Here is a 6,481-nt window from a genome sequence, read left to right as displayed (position 1 = left end):
TGTAATCAAATGAAATCCAGGCTTTTAGAAAAGAATGAGCCTTCTACTTTTTTTTTCTTCTAAAGGCTATTGGACCTCATTAAATGAGTAATTGTGGCTTGGGATCGGGTTTCCTTACAGCACCTGAAGCTGGACTAGCTTCCTTTATAATCAGGGGATGGCCAGGTCTGATTGTGAGGGTGAGCCAAGCCCAGAGCAGTGAAGGTGTAAGATGGGAAGAGATGATATAGAAATGAGGCCTTTAGTTGGGGACATGACCAACATAGTTCAAAGTTTAAAAAATTAAGCCTTAGCCAGGTAGGTCAGTTTGTTAGAGCATCGTCCTGATACACCAAGGTTGTAGGTTTGATTCCTGGTCAGAGCACAAAGAATCAACCAATGACTGCATAAATAAGCGGAACAACAAATCAGTGTCTCTCTCCCTTCTCTAAAATAAAAAAAATTTAAAGAAAATTAGGAACAAATAGCTAAATTTTTGCCACAATTACTTACTGTTTAGATTTTTTGAGAGTTATAGTGACTATGTTAGTAAATTAATCTCTTTGCATTTTATTTCATACAACTGTCACATTGTCCATTAAGTTGATTACTTAGGTGTCTAGTGATGAGGTTGGGAATCTTTTTTTTTTATTTTTTTTTATTTATTCATTTTTAGAGAGGAGAGACAGAGAGAGAGAAGGAGGGAGGAGCTAGAAGCATCAACTCCCATATGTGCCTTGACCAGGCAAGCCCAGGGTTTTGAACCGGTGACCTCAGCATTTCCAGGTCGATGCTTTATCCACTGCGCCACCACAGGTCAGGCGAGGTTGGGAGTCTTTTGAAATACATTCTGTCCTCTTGGAATGGAGTGACTTGGACGTCCCGCCAAACAAGGTCAGAAAAAACTTGTTTATTAAAGTGAAAGGTAACTTAAGATTCATTAGTTAAAGAAGATTGTTCTGATCAGATGTTTGTAGTGCCTGTTCCTTCCCCACCCCCTTGGAAAGCTGTTAAAACTTTGATCAGTGTGGATGACCTTACCACCTAAGGGTAGCTTCCAAGACTCCATACTGGAATGTTTCTGAGGTGTGTGATGTTTTAGAGGGGACAGTATTAGGCTATTATTCCATATGTTGGACTGATGCATTTGACATGGTGAGATCCAGTATTTTACTTCCTGTGATGAGATACACATGTTTTCTGTCAAGTTCAACAGATTGCAGCCTGTGACATGAGAGGGTTTTGAGGGTTCAACACAAATTTGTAGCCCTCAGTAAAACTGGGAAATTTCACTGATGCTATTCCAGTTCCTCATTTTATATGTATTGAATTAATGCTTTAAAGAACATCTAAAACTGCAAAAACTAAGCTGTACAACAGCTTATATGCAGATTTTTCTGCATTGTAATGTATATTGTGATGTTTTACGATCAAGTAGTATGCTATTTTATTGGTGGGCCTTTATGGGAGTCACAGGGTTTCCTAATGTTGGCACAGCAGTGAAATTGTAGATTCTTTAGGTTTTTACAGGATAATTTTCTGCAGGTAAAATTGCTGGCTCAAAAGAAATTCGTATTTAAAATATTGATGGGTCCTACCAAAGACCCTTCTGCAAGGAACAGTTAGTACTTCTACGATCATGGGGACAGGAATGCCTTTTCCCCTGTGTCTTAGCCAGTGTTGGCTCTCTACTACTTGGAGGCAGAAGTGAGATTACCATGTTCATTTGCTTTTTGCCCCCTCATAGGGAGAAAGAATCTTTGCTTGAAATTATGTGGATTTGCATGCTGACTTCATCACTTACTAAGTGCAAGAACCTGGGCCTCTCAGCTCAATTTTTGTCTGTGAAATGAGTAAAATAGAAAAAAAATGACATGAAGCATAATGACTTGCATTCCACGGATACTTTACATTTGTAACTCACCTCCCATCAGTGGACCCCTTGAGGACTCTGGAATGGCTGATAGTTTTTATTAAAAATATGCCATTGAAAAAATCAACACATGCATTGTAAAGAAAAGTAGTGGACATCAGTACGGAGGCCTCTTTAACTTGTCCTCCTCCACGCTCCCCAGAGGTAAAAACTGATTAGTTTTGGAAAGTAACTTTCCAAATTATTTTCTCTGTTTGTAAGTCTTTTGTGCATGTAGCCATTAAAATATGCTGGTCGATGGGTGGTAATTTAGGAGTTCATGCTGGATAATGCACTTTAGTGAGGTAAGTCATTTTGGGAGATGGGAACCTGGAAGCTCCAGTCTTGAAAAAAGACTGACTTATTCTGGTGCAGTTTGAAACCAGAGGAGGGGGTGGGTACCAAACACATGGTGACACTTGTGTGCTATGAAGTCTTGTCCACATGTGAGTGAGATCCTATTTTTCAGACAGATTGAATGCCTTCCAAGAAGATGTCATGGACCAGCAAGTACAGGCAGCCTAACTTCATTGGTACTTAACCCTCAGGCAGGGAGCCATGCCTTTTGAACCCAGGTTGAGGTGTTTTTTGCTGTGTGCTACAAGGGCTTTGGTGCAGCCCCGTCGCAGCACAACTGTAATTGTTAGGGTTGTGACATTTCTTCCTTTTAGGTATAGTGGCTGTGTTCTCTGAGCTGGTGGAAATGTTCGGGGCTCCAATCATTTATGGAGCTGCCTTTGAGAGCTTTAGGGGTCCTCCTAGGTTTTATCCAACTTCTGCAACAAAGGTTTGGGGTTACCTGGGTCAGCCTGCCACCACTGGTTTCCCTGGGCTGCTTTCAACACCTGGGGCCAAGTGGATTCATAATCCAAACGTCTGTTTCCATAAATCCACTAAGGTGTGTGCCACTGCAGCTTTAAGATGAAAGGAAAGGCTTTCAGACCATTGATATTTCTCAGGAGTGGTGTTGCCAGAGCTGAAATCCCTTGGGGGAGAGGGAACACTCCCGAATCATTCTTGGGTGCCGCGGGAGGAGATTGATGGCATTTCCCATCTTCTCTCCTAAGGTGACTGTCATAACCACAATGGCAGTGTTGATTTCAAAGTGCATCTAGAAATTGGTCACTGCCAAGTTCCAATTTGCTGTTTGAGGTTTCTCAGGTTAATGTAAACAGAACTGTTTGCTAACACAGTTACAGTCTGTATATTAAGGCTTGTCTCTTGCCCCAGTGTTTCTCAAATGTTTTGGACTATGATCCACAGAAACCCTCATCACTCCTCCCATCAAGACCTCACATGGAGACACACATATCCACCATAAGAAAGACAAGTTAGTTGTGCCTGACCAGGCAGTGGTGCAGTGGATAGAGCATCGCACTGGGATATGGAGGACCCAGGTTTGAAACCCTAAGGTTGCCAGATTGAGCGTGGGCTCATCTGGTTTGAGTAAGGCCACCAGCTTGAGCCCAAGGTCGCTGGCTTGAGCAAGGGGTCACTCGATCTGCTGTAGCCCCCTCGTCAAGGCACATATGAGAAAGCAATCAATGAACAACTAAGGCGCAACAAAAAAATTGATGCTTCTCATCTTTCTCCCTTCCTGTCATTGTCTATCCCTCTCTCTGTCTCTCTCTGACACACACACACACACACACAAAAAGACGTAGAGCGGTTCTTAGTTGTCTGTGCGGATGCACTGCCCTTGCGGTTTCCTGCTGTTTCATTGAACAGTATACTGTGTGAGCTACCGCATTGATTCCACAGCCAGTTTGAAGGCCTAGCTCTCAGGATGTCAGGACCAGGCACAGAGTAGGTACTTGGACATTTCTTGAATGAGTGAGGAGATAAAAGGTGGCTTGAGGCCCTGGCCGGTTGGCTCAGTGGTAGAGCGTCGGCCTGGCGTGCAGGAGTCCCAGGTTCGATTCCCGGCCAGGGCACACAAGAGAAATGCCCATCTGCTTCTCCACCCCTCCCCCTCGCCTTCCTCTCTGTCTCTCTCTTTCCCTCCCGCAGCCGAGGCTCCATTGGAGCAAAAGATGGCCCGGGCGCTGGGGATGGCTCCATGGCCTCTGCCTCAGGTGCTAGAATGGCTCTGGATGCAACAGGGCAGCACCCCAGATGGGCAGAGCATCACCCCCTGGTGGGCATGCCGGGTGGATCCTGGTTGGGCGCATGCGGGAGTCTGACTGCCTCCCCGTTTCCAGCTTCGGAAAAATGCAAAAAAAAAAAAAAGGTGGCTTGAAATTTTTTAGATTTTCATGAGAAGTCCCTATTTTTTCTCGTATGTCCTCAGTCTGTCAAGAAGCAGGGTGTGGTAATTAAGAGCAGGACATTGGAGTTGGGGAGGTGTAATGAGCCCTGGTCTGTGCTATGAAGAAGATGCCTGGGATGAAGGCTGGCCCATGGTAAGCACTCAGCTCATAGCCATTAAATTGGTCACTTCATCCTCCATCTGACTGGGTAAAATTCCTTTTTCTTCGAGTGTGAGTTGGAGCTCTTCTGGGTCAGTTTTTTCCACATTCTTTCCCTTCCAGTTTTGTGGTTTTCTACCTGCTTGCGAGGACCAGCCGTGGTCAGGATGTGTTCAGGCAGACTAAATGGACCCCTTGGAGATGGACCAGGCACCAGCATTTTTCCAGCTCCAGTAGGGAACTACCGTCCAAGAACTTCTGGTATATTCTGCAGAGAATTCTGAGGCAAATGTTGCTTAGGCTCTTTCCGGATTATTACCTGGTAGATGGCCAGTGGTTCTGGGCTTCCTCAGGGCTTCCTTGGCTGGCCTTGAGGCTAATGGCAGCATGGGGCTGCTCCCCTCCCCTCGGGCTGCCTGCCCATCCACCTCTATAAAGTACCTCAGGCTTTGAGGAAATCTGGAGCAGACCAGGGTATGGCACAGCATGTTTTAAGGCTGAGCAGGAGGAAGTTCACACCCACAAGGCCCCAGGGTGTGGTGAATCCTGGCTCACCTGCACCTGGTAAAACTCGCAGCTGGAAAGGTTTAAAATACAGATTCCTGAACTCCCCATTTACACATAGTAAATCCAAAGGTCCAGTGGGGACAGGGTAATTTTTTTTTAAAAGCCAAGTAAAGAATAAAACAGGCCCTGGCTGGTGGCTCGATGGGCAGTGTCAGCCCAGTGTATGGATGTCCTCAGTGTGATTCCTGGTCAGGGCACACAGGAGAAGAAATCATCTGCTCCACTCCCCCACCCCCCCACCCCCCTTACTCCCTCTTCCCCTCCTGCAACCAGTGGCTGGATTGGTTTGAGCATGGCACTGGACTCAGGATAGCTCTGTTGGAGCGCATCAGCCTCAGGCGCTAAAAACGGCTCAGTTGATTTAAGCATCAGCCCAAGGTGGGATTGCTGGGTGGATCCTGGTTGGGGTGCATGTGAGAGTCTGCCTCACTGTTTCCCTTCCTCTCACCTAGGAAAAAAAAAAGTAAAACAAAAATGGATCCTAAGTCCTACCACCTAGTTACCTCTGTTTACATTTTGAAAATCATGCTGATAGGCCTGGCTGGTTAGGTCAGTCAGGCATCATGCTGGTATGCCAAGGTTGTGGGTTTGATCCCCAGTCAGGGCATATACAAGAGTCAACCAATGAGTACATACATAAATGGAACAACAAATTGATGTTTTTCTCTCTTTCTGTAAAAGCAAGAAAACAAAACTATATTGAAAAGGAATACATGCACTTGGGGAGGGGGATTATACAGGAAATTTCAAGGTGAGAAGTTCCTGAGCAGTTGCGGACTTTATTGTACATGTGGGTGAGTTGGGAGTTGTGTGCCCTGCCGCTACAAGGGGAGCCAGGCCAAGGCTGAGGTTGACCGACATGGCAGAAAACGAAGAACCTGGGCCCCTGCATTAACTCCACATGGGAACCTGTTACAAGGAGCAGTTTAAAAAAATCAGGGCAGGGTGCACCCATCCACATCTGTACAGACCCCACATCTCCCTACCTTGTCAAGAATTATTGAGTGCACTTAATGCTTATGTGGGCATATATATGTTTTCTTGAAAATCTGCAAAACAAGTCATTACCCTCTAAACTGCACTTTTGTTTTCAGTTAAAGTAGGTTAGAGCTCTTCCTCTGACCTACTTGTACAGGTCTGCATCTTTTATTTTGTAAGGGATATTGTCATGAACAAGGCCTAAAGATCTTGAGAGTGCAGCCTGCTGTCAGGTAGGTACTGTTGTGTCCACTTACCAGGTGACCAGATTCATGTTTCAGTGCCTGACTTGACCACTGCCCTGTGTGGGGTTAGGCGTGCCATGGGCTCTTGTGGGTCCCTCACTGGTTTTGCTGCCGGCTGTGCTTAGGAGTTGTAGAGCCTCCTGATTACAGTGTCACCCATTCCGGCAAGTTCTACAACCACTGCCTCAGTTTCCTCAAATATAGAGCAGATTGTTTGAGTGAAATGAGGTGATGCCTAGGTGAGCACTAACTTAAACCCGTACAAGATAGCATTCTTTCCCCTTTCCACCAGGGGAGTTGAAATGGTGAATTGTCTCCGAGGTTGGTAAATGGTGACTCAGATTGGAAGCTGTCCCCAGGCAAGAGGAGTGTGCTCTGGGAAAGGAGTGTAC

This window comes from Saccopteryx bilineata, chromosome 4 (assembly GCF_036850765.1).
Source record: "Saccopteryx bilineata isolate mSacBil1 chromosome 4, mSacBil1_pri_phased_curated, whole genome shotgun sequence".
In the NCBI taxonomy this organism is placed as follows: domain Eukaryota; kingdom Metazoa; phylum Chordata; class Mammalia; order Chiroptera; family Emballonuridae; genus Saccopteryx; species Saccopteryx bilineata.
The sequence above is the reverse complement of the archived record's forward strand: the minus strand, read 5'-3'. Positions refer to the sequence as shown.